General features: G+C 38.6%; 1 protein-coding gene across 2 annotated transcripts in view; it reads left to right on the forward strand.

Annotated features, from left to right (window-relative positions):
• The first annotated feature begins 1639 nt into the window (after window positions 1-1639).
• Window positions 1640-15753, forward strand: part of LOC126248191 (uncharacterized) — an 80596-nt gene continuing 66482 nt past the window's right edge. For both annotated transcript variants that reach the window (XM_049948972.1, XM_049948982.1), the window contains exons 1-2: window positions 1640-1753; window positions 3347-3787. The gene's annotated coding sequence lies outside the window, so the exon portion shown is untranslated. The remainder of the gene's footprint in view (window positions 1754-3346; window positions 3788-15753) is intronic.

Consider the following 15753-nt stretch of genomic DNA (forward strand, 5'->3'; position numbering starts at 1 on the left):
GCACCTGTTCTGGTTCATTTGACAGTGCAGATCTATGATTGTTTGGTTATGCATACGCAAAGTTACTGTCCTGCCAAAGTAATAGGGTTAGGCTGCAACTAACTATATAAGTACTTTCTAAAGTGGCAAAATGTTCTTAAATGGTGCGATAGGAATATCACTTTAGCATTTAGAAACTCCTTATAATTACTTATTTGTGGTAGAGTAAGACACCATATTTTGAAGTGACGAAATGGACTGAAAAATATTGAAACTGTGAGTGGTAACTTGCTGAAGTTCATATTACTACAGAACAGCCAGTGTTACAAAGGTACTTTTTTATTTCAGTATAATGATGATAATTTTTTTCTTGAATCTTTGAGTTCATATACTACCTTGAAATAGAAATTTATTTGTAGTTTTAGGCATTTAAAACTACTGTTGCTCCTCAGTAAAATTCTGTCTGAATATAACAGCGTTCACGTGGGCTCTATCAATGAGTAATGACTGCTTTGCACAGTATTACAAAGTTTGGTTACAAAATGAAGTACTGATACCATATTGGCGAAACAAATGTACAGTATATTTATGGCATCTGTGAACTATCAGAACCTTGACAAGATCTGAAAATAAAAACAGAGCTGACTTGTTGAGACAAAAACCTTACTTTCTGATCTACCTTCAGTACATTGAAGGTAACGTAAAATTTTAGTAACAGTGCTCTTCAGAATGCAGTGATTCCATTGCCAGGTATTCCAATGGTACTCATAACTTAATGCGAGCTGGCAAGGTATCTTGCATATTTGTTATATTAGACTTTTATACAGAACAGAAATATAGCTCAGAATATTTCAAAATTGATTTTACTCATTAGAAAAAAATTTTTCGAGCGAAACAATCCTCATCAGACAACTCCCTTATTATCATGTTTGATAATCCCAAACAATTCGTACGAGGTGCCCGTTTCCATTTCCATCATCTGTGGGCCCGGTTTTTCTTCGTCAGTGTCAGCTATAAGCTGCGCAACTCCCGTACGAATAATCTCGTTTGTGGCCATCTTGAAAGTCGCGTAAACAGCCTTTCCACTTCAGGCGTGTAGAAACACTTTAGTGCATGTGAGTGCAGTGGTGGGGGCAAGCATGTGCCTGTGGAAACTCGGCTTAATGAATCATCTCTCGCTGCGCTACACTACTGGACACTGGACAGAAAATGGAAGACTGATTTTGGGTGTGCTTGTAAAGCAGTCGCAGGGCCACTTTCACCACGGCTGCTGCTCGCTCATGAGTTTACAGACAGACTATAGTGGTGTAGCCAACTTCAGGCTGTGATAGTGGACTAAGCAATATACGTTTTATCTTGTAGTTCTGTTACTTTGTTTATTGTAATGACGCCACGATACCTGCTGATGGCTACATGAATCGGCGTTCGGGTAATCGAAAGTCAGCTTTGAACAATTTAATTTTAAAAACATCTGCTCGTTTTGTATTTCAGAATGTGTAATTCCGTTTCCTTTTGCATTTGTATTTTCCTTTGTTTAAATCCTAATGTGAATCATGTAAGTACTTTCAGACTGAATGTCACAGACTGTATACTTCTAGTTTTCTGGACTTCGTACCGTTAGCGGGAAAACATCTCAGGCCAGCGGTATTGCTGCAAGTGGCGCCATTGTTCTCTGGTCAGTAGCAATTCAAGGCAGCCAATCAGCCATGTTTACTTTCCAGTGGGGTGTGTAGACCCATAGTGGGGTGGTTTATCATCCCATGAAAACACACAGGTTTGTTCCAAATTGCCTTCACAAATATTGCGTTGTTAAATGCTTAACTCGTAAACATTCGCGTGTTGGACAAATATATTGTGAATACGCATTTCGCAATCATCCGCCGAGAGGGTAAAGCTGCTGATATTTTCAAACACTTTTGAATCGTAAATTTTTGTAGCCAGAGTTTGTAGCCAGTGTTGAAACATGCAGTGTTTTGTGTGTGAATTATAGGGATGTGGCTTCAGGAGATCTTTCTCTGTTTTTGTTTTAGAACGCACTGGTACGGAGATGTAGCTCGTCGTGTGACGGTATTTGTTTAAATCGAAAACATTTTTGTCATTACCAGAAAAGAACGACTATCATACTTGAATTCATCACTTTAGGAGCCTATGATGTTTCCTATGCTATGTACTTGGAGATTAACTTTGTTATAGTTCTGTTTCGCACGTATCTTGCATGGATCGAGGTTTTTCCTGAAGTTTCAACGTACTAAGAAATATCCGATCTTTAGTTACGCTAGACTCATATTAGCCGTATCTGTTTTGATCTTTTAGTAGTGTATATTGTATCAAAAGTTGCAGGCGTTGTTTATATACACTCAAAAGTTGATGAACGTTAATACCAGTGTTGTGGTGGAACAATTGGAATATACATTGACCCATAATGTAGATAATGAGTCATAAGAACTGCTTAGTACTATTGTTGTTCCTTTTTTTTTTCTCCAAAATACTGTAGACAGTCACAGATGCCTGTGTGCTCGGAACCTTTTATTTATTTATTAATTCACTTAAAGGTCAGCAGTTAGTAGGACCAAAACGTGTCAGGCGATTAATTCCATTAAAAATCGGCCATTAATTTGTTTTATCCACATTAAGATATGTACCGTAATAAGTTGAAGAATGTACTGAAATATCTTTATTGTAATGTAGGTTCCACAAGGGTGCATTCGTTGTGATAAGACCCCTCGAAAGCATTTAGTATGTGTTGCGGATAGGGAGCCTTACTTAATTAGTTATCAGACTTTATTATGTGTGTGAAAAGAGAGTATTTGTGATAAAGTAAAGATGGATTTTGGATATGAAGGTTTGTATGGTTTGCAAAATCACCTCTTTCTCAAATGAGGTGGATCCCTCACATTGTGCTTAAGAGTGGCATGCCCCTTCTTTCTAACCTTCTCCAACATAATCATCTCTTCTAATCCTTCTGAAAGTTGTGTTATTTTGGGGAGAGAGTGAGTGTGAGTGAGTGAGTATGTTTGTGTTTTAGCAGTGCTGGCAAGTACTGCTCTGTCAGTATTCAGTACATGTAGTGTGTTAGTTAAAGAGTGAAGGGTGAAAAGGTAATTATGGGTCCCTTTTGCTCTAAGCCATCATTATTTAACCACCTTCTGATCTATTTGTTGAAAATACTTTTAATGCAATTGTAGTGTGAAGGCTGCTGTTGAAAATTAATTACATACCTTTGTGGTCAGGATTATAGATCATTGAAATAAATTGTTCTGTACTTACTGCCATGAAATTATTAACATTTTGACGTTGTTTTAGTGTTGATTTTCAGCTTGTTTCTTGTAGAACAAGTTATACATACATATATTTCTTTCTGTTCCAGTTTCAGAATGGGATGGAGCCTCTGTGTAGTCCATCTGCATAATTAGATGAAAAATAGATGTTGGCATCTTAGTGTTAAAACACATTTGGACATGGATAAATATGAAGAAACAGGAATGACGATTATATATTATAGATATTTCTTATATTAGTATGTGTGCTTGAGTTATTGCAGACTTATATCAAGGTAGCATTGTCAATAAAGAACAATGCCACACATGAGTATTATTCACTAGAACTATTTTATGGAACTTTTATTCCATTTGGATTTGGAAAGCCACTTTGAAACTGCTCTTAGCTAGAAGTTGTTTGGACATGAAGAATAAACGGAAAGTTGCTGTACTAGCTCACTCCAGCATTCCACATTACCGAACATCTCGTGAGCTAGAACCAATGATTTTTAACTTGTGCTCTTCATTGCCATCATGTTTCACATGCTGAGGTGAGTGCCTTGTTTGTTTATAAATTTACCCCAAATTGCTGTTGATTATTCACATGTTTCGTGGATTATAATTGTGACTTCTCACTACAATGTAGAATTATTTTAGAACTTTTTCTCGGTGAAAAATGTGGCAGAATCCTGACTTTATACAGACTGTCTTTGAGCAACTAATTCTTCCTTTTTTTTCCATATAGGCTAGTGCTTTATACATAACTTGTGTTCAATCACTCTAAAAAAAATAGTATAAATGTATAATTCTGTACATGAAGCACAGCTTACATTTCTAAGTAGGCATATTGCTTAGTAACATGTCACTGATAATTGGGCAGGATTTCTACTGGAGATCACTATGCTGTGTAGTGAAACTTATGGGAAAAAACTAGTTATGTGATCTTCACAACACATGGCCAGCCCATTTGCTACCTTGCAATACCAGCACTTGAAAACAGAGTGAGTTGGAACTTATTAGTGGTATGTGGTTGGCTGTCACCATTCACCTTACCTGAAACTTGGCCTGATACTCCATTTGTCAGTCACATTTATTATTTTTTTGTTGTATTTTTATTGTGTCTTCTCTTGTGGTCTTCTTTTTTGCATTTGTGTGCCCTTCACATTTGTGACTGCTTACCTTCTTCTCGTCTACTGCTCGTTGTTGTATCTGTATGTATTCAGTCTGCCTAACCGTTGTTCGACTTACGGACTGTTCTGTTATAAAATTGTAGGCCTATGTATTGCCACATCGTCATTAGGGTAAACTTCAATACTATTCCAAACTTTAAAAACTTAGTAACCTTGTCAATGTGCAGCTTGCAGAAAATTTGTGAAGTAGGACTGGTAGTCCATTTGTGACAAAGTTGAGAGTGAGTGTTAAAAAGCCTGTATAGTTAGAAAACTGACACTGTATTTTGCTTCAATATTTTTTCAGCTATAGGTGTTGACTGACGGGCTGGTCTGAGGTGTGGGTTAGGTTGCAGTGGTGTATGTTCTACAAACTTAGATGAAGACCCAGCTTTAGCTTTGTTATCAAACTGGTAATGTTACAGTGGGCTCATTGTATAAACATCACTGATTGTTGCTCAATTTGATAAGTTCAGAAATTGAACTCTATTGAGGACTCTGCTCTGCGGAGCAAAGGGGGTTCAATGTCGATCTAAGTTAGCATGGTTATTGACATGATTACCATGCTTCAACTCTAGATATTGATTGTAGTCATCAATAAACACTATTTGTCATCAAAAGTATTGTGTTAAAAGATGGAGGAAAGTACACTGAAAAAATTCTCCCCATATGAAAAATATTTGTCAAAGTACATGAAGGCAAAAAAAAAGGTTGCTGCTGATTTCAATTCACAGAACATCAGGACAGATCATGACTGAGAGTGTTTGAAAATATGTTATGAAAATGCTAAGAAGATAACCAAGAAGTCAAGTGCAGTTGAAAGGGTATAATTTACAGGTGCTCTTTATAGTTATTAAATTTAATCTTTATGTAAGTGCATGTGGTGTGTAAACTGGAGCAAAAACAGTGTCAATATCTTTCAAGATTGAAATGCATATAACTGGAGTCAGTAATTTTGTCTCTGTTACTGGAAATGGACAGAAGCTAATTGCAATCCTGGTTGCAGTTATTTCACATCATCAGTAATAGAAGAGACAACTGTTAAGGTCTCTGTACGTGGTTAAACAATTTGTCAAGTTGTGCTAGATTGGTCAAATTTTTGCCGATGTATGGTCAACTTGACATGTTTGTGAAACATAGTTTGTTTGACGTGTTGTAGAAGAATTTAGTTTGACTACAGACTTGACAGTGTGGCAGACATTGTGTTGATGTTTTGCCACAGATGCTACCACAAAATATCAACAGTACAGGAGGAAGGATAGGTTGCTACTCGCTGTAAAGATGACAAATTGAATTGCAGACAGACGCAATGAAAAGACTGTTACACACTTAGCTTTTGTCAGGAGCCTTCTTGAGAAAGGAAGACATTCACACTGGCAAGCACATCTCACAAAGACATGACCACCAACTCCAGCAGCTCAGACCGTAATGCAACTGCTATGTGGAACAAAAGCAACAATCTGGAGGGGACGGTTAGGGATAGCGGGGAACAGGTGGGGGGAGAGAAGAGCTCTGCCTGGCGAGGTGTGCAGGGCCTATGTGGAGGTGTGACAAGACTGCCAGGAGGCAGCTGTGGGGCAGGAAGGGGGGGGGGGATGGGTAGCAGGAAAGGAGAGAAGCATCCATTCAGGAGTCCATCTATGCCCTGGAACAGTCCACTGTGGTGTTTGTGTGGACCCCAGGACACGTCGGAATCCCCGTCAACGAACTTGCCGACAGGCTGGCCAAACAGGCGATGCAGAAACCGCTTCTGGAGATAGGCATCTCCGAAGCTGACCTGCGTTCTCTCTTACACAGCAGGGTTTTCCAGCTTTGGGAGATGGAATGGCATAACAGTACGCACAACAAACTGCGTGTCATTAAGGAGACTATGAATGTTTGGAAGTCTTCCATGCAGGCCTCTTGCGGGGAATCAGTTGTCCTCTGTCGGCTCCGCAATGACCATACATGGCTAATGCATGGTTACCTACTCCATTGCGAGGACCCACCTCATTGTCGTTGTGGCTCCCGAATGACAGTCGTCCACCTCTTGCTGGACTGCCCACTTTTAGCCACTCTGCGGCAGACTTTTAACTTTCCCAGCACCCTGCCTTTGCCTCTACAGCAGCTTTAGTTTTACGTTTTATCTGAGAGAGTGGGTTTTATACTTCTATATAGGTTTTAGCGCATGTCCTTTGTCCCTGTGTGTTCTCCACCCTAGTGCTTTTAGGGTGGAGGTTTTAATGTGTTGCGGAGTGGCTGGTTTTCCCTTTTTATTCTCGTGGTTGGTCAGCCACTGTAATCTGCTTTCACATGTAACTCTCTTCTATTTCTAGTGTCTCTCTGTCGTTTTCTTGTCCTCATTTGTTCCTTTTAGTGTTTCTTGCCTTCCCTTCATTCTTGTGGCTTTTCCTTTCTTTCTGTTTTGTGTTATATGTTTCGTCCGTCTTATTCTTACACTTTTGGCATTGTTTTATTAGGAACAAGGGACCGATGACCTTGTAATTTGGTCCCTTCTCCCGCCTTTAAACCAACCAACCAAAGAGGAGTGGGGAAGGGGAAAGGCGAGTGGGTCCGTTGGCAGAGAGAGGCACACAATAATGGTGGGGATGTGAATAGGAAGGGAGTGATAAGACAGAGGGTTGGAAACTTTTGGGTGGTGGGGCAAAGAAAAGTGGAATGTGGAGTTAGTAAAGTGGTCCAATGCTGCCAATAATAATAATACCACCACCCATTTTTGTGTCTCCTTTACAAATAATACAAGGGCATTGCATGTCATTTTACCGGTGTTTGTGGCATTCAGTTGTCAGCCCCTGCCAGGCACAGACAGAAGATTATCTTAATGTCATATTGTTAATTCTGGGAAAGTAATTAGTTAATCATTTGACTACAGTGGACAGGTTAAACCATCATGCTATGCAACTCCCCAGGTACTGTCAATCTGTGTCCATAACCTTACTCTGAAAACCACTGCAAAGTGCATGGTAGAGGGTACATCCTGTGTACTAGTTATTAGGGTTTCTTCCAATTCCATTCACATATGGATGCAGGAAGAATGATTGTTTGAATGCCTCTGTGCTTGTTGTAATTCTTCTTACCTTGTCCTCGCAATCCCTATGTGCATCGTATGTACGGAGTGGTGGTATATTCATAGAATCATTATTTAGGCCTATTGTCAGGTCTTGTAACTTCGTTAGTAGACTATCTCGGGATAGTTTACATCTATCTTCAAGCCTGCCAGTTCAGTTTCTTCAGCATCACTGTGACTTTCTCCCATGTACCAAACAAACCTGTGACCATTCGTCCCACCTTCTCTGTATATGTTCAATATCCCCCGTTAGTCCTATTTGGTAAGGGTCCCACACACTTGAGCAATTTCTAGAGTGGGTTGCCCGAGTAATTTGTTGTCCATCTCCTTTGTAGATTGACTGCACTTTTCCAGTATTCTACCAATAAACCAAAGTCTACCACCTACTTTACCCACAATTGATCCTGTGTTACACTCAAGTATTTGTATGAGTTGGCTGATTCCAACAGCCACTCATTGACATTATAGTCATAGGGTACTAAGTTTTTTTCGTTTTGTGAAGTGCACAATTTTACATTTGTGAACGCTTGAAACAAGTTGTGCCAATCTTTGCACCACTTCTTACCAAGATCTGACTGACTGTTTATGCAGCTTATTTCAGATAGTGCTTCATTATAGATGATGCATCATCTGCAAAAAGGCTGAGATTACTATTTCAGGGTTGCCACAAGTTCTGGAAATCGGGGAATTTCTAACTTGTTAGGGAAGTCATGGAAATTTGTCTCGGTAGACGAAATGGTTTGTTTACTCAGATGTCATGTGTAGTCACAGGCTGGGTGCAACTGATTATGTGCACCGCTTCCATACTTCCTCATTCTTACTGCTTCTCGCCTTCCTACCATTCCCCTCAACTTGCAGACAGTGCTGCCACCACTTCTTGCCACTAGCCTAGCAGCTACCAACAAGAGGCAGGGAAGCATGAGGAGTGCTTTGTATATATCTGATTCTGAGACTGTTGATGCAGCAGCTGGAGGTGGTGGTCATGTGTGCATGCGTTGTGTCTGAGTTGTTAAGTGAAAGTGTGCATCCTCTAGTTTTCTGACAGAGGCTGTGCCAGAAAATTCAGTTGTGAGCGTGATTGTCTTGTCTACATGCCTGTCTGTGGTCAGCAATCATCTTGATGGTGAGTTGTTACCTATCCTCAGGAGTATTGATTCCCAGAGTATTTGCGCAAGTTATCTCTTGCATGGATTGATCATCACAGTCTCATTTCGTCAATAAGGTGTCTGTGACACATGAAAAGCTGGCCACACAAGTTGACTTCCACGATGGGCCAAAACTGCAGCCCATTTCTGCGGGTATCTCTAACTGATCGGGCTTGCCATTCTGAAGCCTATCGTTTCCCACTAATGCGTGGGCCCTGTCCATCTGATCCAGCCTCACTGCACTGACCTCACCTGGCCGTAGGCCAGGTCTGTTTGTGTGTGGCATAATGCTTCGAATTTTTGTGGTATATCCATGGACCCACCAGGACTGCAGTACTCCTCAGCACGTCAGAGGCCACGGGCAACGAATTTCAGGAATTGCGACTGTCTCACCACAAGTACATTGCACAGTGTGGTGATATATAGACATATTTTTTTTCTGTTACATTTTGGTACTTTGAAAGTAGTTGATATATTAGAAAGTATGTTCGGATGTCGAATTGCAAGTCTTCGTTCAGGTGATGCTGCATTGGGGGACTTGCATGTTGGTGATCGTGGAATGACAAGGACAACACACCACCCAATCCTGAGTGGAGAAAATCTCCAACCCGGGCGTGCTGTATGGTAGGCAAATGCATTACCACTCAGCTAAGCTGGTGCACACATAATACCTCTAAAATAATGAACGTAACACAGTGGGTAATAGCAGACAATAACAAACATAGTAGAACCAACATTTCATTGGTGGACACCTATAGTACTAGTTTACACAACTCTTCCTCGCCTTACACGCTTGTTCCAAGAGCCCTACTTTTTTGTTAGGTTATTTCTGAAATCACTGAAGGTATTTGAAATCTGTCTTGTGATTCCAAGGAAATGCATATTTTTGTCACCAAATGTGTTTAGTTTTATTGAAATAAAATAACAACAGTGGTCTTTATGAAATACATATACCATTTGGCTTGCTTTCTCCATCTAAAACGGTTTGTAACAAAAGATGTTGATGTTAGTAATTAAGATATTTGCTCACATGTTTAGTAATACAGAAATCCTTATATTTTTTGTCAACTTAAGTCTTTACTCACCCTTGAGATGACAAAATCTGTCAGGGAAAAAAGCTTAAAGTTGTCTGGAAATCAGGGAATTTTACTTGGGGAAACTTTTGGCAATCCTGTATTTCTATTTTCTGCAATAACATTACCGTATTTACTCGAATCTAAGCCACACCTGAAAAATGAGACTCGAAGTCAAGGAAAAAAAAAATTTCCCGAATCTAAGCCGCACCTGAAATTTGAGACTCGAAATTCAAGGGGGGAGAGAAGTTTTAGACCGCACCTCCAAATCGAAACAAAGTTGTGGTCAATTTTAATATGAGACACAATTTAGGTCGAATGACTGATGATACAGCAACAGTAGTTTGGTTAGAGTCGTAAGCTTAGCACTTGAGCTTTACCAGGTAGCCATTGCTATACGTCAGGTGCTCCGTCCGTATTTATACGGGTACCCTTCCTTTTTCACGTGCTTCGTCTGGTTTGAATCGATTGCTACATTTTGCTTTGATCTGGTAAGTGCCGTTCTCTTTGTTATAGGTGTTTACGTCACTCTAAGCTGAAAATGCGTTACTGTACTGTGTCATGTACTGTTTGTTGCATTCTGATAATGAGTGTTTACGGCCTGTCGCCGCTCGCGGCATGGCTTACTTTTGTGCTCACTACCGCCGCTTACAATGGAAAAAAAAAAAAAAAAAAGAGAGGAATTGTCTCATTAGTGAAACAATGGCAAGAGACTGCTATTTGTTGTTACTTACACTGCTGCTTTCTTTGATAATGATCAACAAGAACCAAATAATAGACTGCGTATGAGAAGATGTTCTGAATGAGAGTTTAGCGAAAATTTTTCTCCGTTTGAAAGTCTTTGCAGACGCCTCTTTAGTACATTACACTCTGCACAGAAATTAGTCATCTTAGATTTAAAAATCTAGTCAATTGCCGTGCTTCATTTCTGACTGTATCACTATTAGGCATAAGAATAATAAAAATATAAACATGACATGATATGTATATTCTTCCGCATTTGCTGTTGTCTCACTCTAGTTTCGCAGTTTATTATGCAGACAGGATTTAAATGAGATAGGAGCAAACACGAAACAATACATGGCAAAATGTTTATATTCGTATTATTCTTACGGTGCAGAGAATACTGCATGTGATTCACAATTCATAAAAGTTCATATTAGCAACCATCTCTCTCTCTTTCTCTCTCTCTCTCTGTGGTTTTTTTTTTTTTTTTTTTTTTTTTTTTTTTTTTTTTTTTTTTTTTTTTTTTTTTTTTTTGCTGACAGAGGTTTTGGCGCCAGTATTTATCTTTGTGCCTACAAAGCAAGCCTGTGTAGCACTACATATATTTGACGGCAGAAGTTAGTTGTGGCGGCACCTACCAACATTTTTCAGAACTTCCACTTACTTTGCACTTGACTCTAAGCCACAGGCGGTTTTTTGGATTACAAAAACTGGAAAAAAAGTGCGGCTTAGATTCGAGTAAATACGGTAATATAAAACATTAACAGCAAGTGTTGTAACACACTTCCCTGGGGCATACCTGTAGTTACTTCCACATTTAACATTGACATGCCAACCAAGATTACATGCTGTGTCCTCCCTACCAAAACATCGTTAATCCAGTCACAAATTTCACTTGATACCCCATATGATTGAACTTTTGACCATAAGTGTAGGTATGATGTTGAGTCAAATGCTTTTCAGAAATCAAGATATGCTGCATCTTCCTGACTGCCTTGGTCCAAAGCTTTCAGTGTGCTGTTCTATAAGTGTTAAAATACAGAGCTGAATTTTAGCAGCGTTTTTCCAGTTAGAGATTCAGCTGCCTATTTAGAGTGAGAGTCTACATTCACTGGCGTGGTTCCTCACTGCAGGTTTTAGTTTTGCTTTGCATGTTTTTGTCTGTATCAACTTTGCATTCTTTTGTTCTGGGAGAGAAATGCCATTTGCTGTGTTTGCACAGATGGGGAGATTTTAGAGATACTCACAAGGAGTGGCAGTGATAGTGGATTCTCTGATGTTGGTGGTAATGAGTAGCCTTAAATGGAATCTTGAAGTTATAATCCTCAGCCCTGTACATTGGCAGGTGCATTACACCAGTTTCATTTTTCCGCAAGAAGGTCAGCCAGCAAATATTCAGAATCTCAAGAATCAGAATGTGATAGTGAAAAGAGCTTGCTCTAGTGACACTTTTGATTGAGAACATCAGATGAAAGGTTGCATTTGATGAGCTGGCTTGGAGCATAAATATCAACTGGTTACTGACTAGAGTGTTTTGTCATTTTTTTATGATATTCCTTTAAGAAGACTTGTATCATTTTATGGCAGATAAAATGATTAGATTTTACATAACACCAATGCAAATATTCATGCATCTGTGCATTTTAGAATGTCGTGTGGAATGATACTGGATTTGAGGAACTTCAGTACTTTGTTGCTGTTTGTCTCCAGACGGCTCAAGTTAAATAGTTGAGGATAGGCGATTATTGGTCCATAATATACTTTGAACACTACAGTTTTCAGTGAAATTATGTTCCAATACATTTTATTTCACTTTTGAAAATGCTACAATTTAGTGGCATTGTGGAGATACTGGAGACAACAGTTTGGTTGAAATTAGGGATTTTGCTGATAACGTTCATAACACTTTTGGCAACACATTTAGTCCATGTCGGAAGCTGTGCATTGACCAATGTCTCTTGTTCAAAGATTGATTATCTTTCAAACAATATGTTCCTTCAAAATGAAGTCGATTTGGAATAGACGTTTATGGTGTGTGACTGTTAGACTGGATGCGTTTTAGAATGCCTTGTATATACCAGCACAACAACAGAACTGGGTTCTACAATGTAAGGAAAAGATTATGTAATGGCAACGCGTATGAAACTATATTTGGAACATGACATACTGTGAACGTCAATATTGATGTTCCAGTGCAGGCCCATTCCTCCACAACCTGTCAGCAACCATGTGTGGTGTTTTTTGTAACAGGTGAAACATGCCAAAACTGTAGAGTTAAATGAAATGTGGAGAAATAGAACTTGAAGTAACTGACAGAATGATTACCACCAGGTATTGTGATAAGAGAAGTATGGTTGTTGGCCACTGAAACTCTAAACAAGTGATTGATACAGAGAATACTGACAGAAATACTGGCAAGAAAATCGGTAAACTCCAGTGTAGTGTAGATTACAATGTGAGTAGAAGTGCAGTTTACTGTTGTGGTAGGGTTGACACATGTTCAGAAAATGAGGGAATTTCAGTTGTATCAGGGAAATTTGAAGAAGAAAAAACTGGAAAAATTTCGTTTTGGTCTCAGTAGATGAAATTGTTTGATTACTGAGATGCCATGCATTGTCGCTGGCTGGGTGCTGCTTCCTTTCTCCCTTTCCTGTCACTCCCCTCAGCTTGCAGTCAGAGCTGCTGCCATTTCTTGCCGCTAGCCTAGCAGCTGCCAATGAGAGGCAGGGAGGCATGAGGAGTGCTTTGTTTGGATCTAATTCTCAGAGATTGTTGACACAGCAGCCTGAGACGGTCATGTGTGCATGAGTTTTGCCTGGATGATTTGTGTGTGTGTGTGTGTGTGTGTGTGTGTGTGTGTGTGTGTGTGTCATAATGCTGCAGATTTTCGTGGTTTATCCATGGACCCAGGACTGCGTTCTCCTCGGCAGGCTAGAGGCCACAGGTGATGAATTTCAGGAATTGCGACTGTCTCACTGCAAGTACCTTGTATGGTGTGGCATTTCATAGACATTTTATTTATTGTAGTACATTTGGGCACCTGGAAAGGAGTTTATATATAAGAAAATATAGACAAAAAGAAGGATAAAATTGTGGCAGTCGCTGGCGGTTTGTTCGATATGTGCTTGTATATTTCTCGAAAGAAAAATAGCACAATATCTGTAAAATAAGACATAACACAGTGGGTAATAATCGAGAATGAACATAATAGTAGAACCAACATTTTATTGGCAATCACCTATAATGTTGGTTTACACAACTCTTTCTTGCCTCATACACTTCTTTCCGGACACATGAGGTTTTTTCTGAAACAAGTGAAAGTATTTTAAATCTATCTTGTGACTCCGAGGAAATACGTATTTTTGTCACCAAGTGTATTTAGTTTTATAGAAATAAAATAACAGTGGTCTTAATGAAACACAGATAGCATTTGGCTTGCTTTCTCAGAAATAAAATAAGTGGTCATAATGAAACACAGATACCATTTGGCTTGCTTTCTCCATCTAAAAATAGTTCATTACAAAAGATGTTGATGTTAGTACTTAAGATTTTTGCACACACGGGGATAAATACGAAATTCCTTAAATTTTTTTGTCAACTTATGTCTTTATTTACCTTTGAGATCTCAAAATTTGTCAGATAAAAATGCTAGAACTTGTCTGGAAATCGGGGAATTTCACTTGGAGAAATTCGTGGCAACCTTGGTTGTGATATGTTACTCAGTTCAGTAACATCATTGTGTAAGACTGAGAAATTGTATAAGAATTATTATTATTTTTTTTTTTTTTTTTTTTTTTTCACTTTCTGTGTTAGTGCATTTTCAATGCTAGTGTTCTCTGCAGGTCAGGTACAATACAAAAAAAAGCACTCACAGATTTTCACCTATCTCATGTTAAGAAGATTGTAGAAAAATATGCAACAGAACAGAGAAAAATTGGTAGAGGAAAATGCTTTGATGATGAGAATCCTCCTATGATACACAGGGAGGCATTTTCTGAATGCTATTATGAGTGAACATTCAATGGGAGCAGGTATCTGCTTTCCACAAAACAAGTGTGTGTGCCAGGAAACTGGAAATGTGCAATTATATGTTGTACACTTTCAAGATTTGTCATAAAAAGAAGCATTACTGATCATCGGGAATTGAAACTGATCATCGGAATTATTTGACATGTCTGAATAAATTACTTAAAGAAAGAAAAAAAAAAGACAGTATAAAATGCTAATTGTAACTTCTTCATTGGCCGTCCAGAGCCCAAATCAAAAAGGAAGACTGGAAAATTGATAAAATGTGTGTAAAAAGTATTCAAACAATTTCTTCAGATGGAGTAAGTCGCGGAGGCAATGTTTCAGATGCTACAGTGTATGTTCTATTCATAACTTCACAGCATGCATTGCACCAACAAAATAAAACCCATATGTATACGCACTTTTGCTCACAATATGGTAAAATTATTACCGCATAATGTAGATAGTTAAATTTGGATATTATGACTTTTGACATTGAAATTTACCTAGCGACATAAAGCAGGACTTGAAAATACATATGTTGAAAGTTCAAGTATCAGGTGCTTGTGAGTTTCAGGTGCCCCTTAAGATGAAGAAATATATTGGAAACAAACAGATATAGTCTTTTAGATACTACAATACTTATTCCATATATGATGATGTAAATACACAGAATTTATTTCGCCAGCTAAGCAAAAACTTCACATTCATCACTTCACAATATGATGAAAGTCCAGTGTTACAGAAAAAATTATATGATTGTACTCTTAATTTTTGGCTGTGAAGCTTGCCCAAGGGAAAAAAAGGATGAAAAGTACATACTGAGTGTTGTGAAAAGTATTCAGGCGATTAAGTTTTCCCCCTTTTGGGGCATCTCTTTGATTGAAGTAGTACATTGGCAAGAAACAAACTTGCTGTTTCAGTTGATGCTGTTTCTATTTTGTAATTACACAGCATGTATTGTGCCACTTATAAACAAACATTATACATAATTTGTCTGCTTATGATACTCTTATCATTATTACCATGTAATACAAGTAATTATATTCAGGTATCATGATTTTGTTTCCATGAAAGTTGTCTACAGACATGTAAAAGGATTGAAAATACACACTGCACATTGTAAAAAGTATTCAAAAGCTTAAAAGTTCAGCATTTGAAGTCTTTCTGCAGATCAAACAGTGTACTGGTAACGGTTGAACCTAATTTCTCATATGCAGCACTGTCTGCTCAGTGCAAAGTACATACACAGCATATATAGCAACAGTTAATAAAAAAGTGATCAGATTATTCCGACGTAAAAGATTATTTTGTATTTGAAAATATTTA

This window comes from Schistocerca nitens, chromosome 1, assembly GCF_023898315.1.
Source record: "Schistocerca nitens isolate TAMUIC-IGC-003100 chromosome 1, iqSchNite1.1, whole genome shotgun sequence".
NCBI classification, from domain to species: domain Eukaryota; kingdom Metazoa; phylum Arthropoda; class Insecta; order Orthoptera; family Acrididae; genus Schistocerca; species Schistocerca nitens.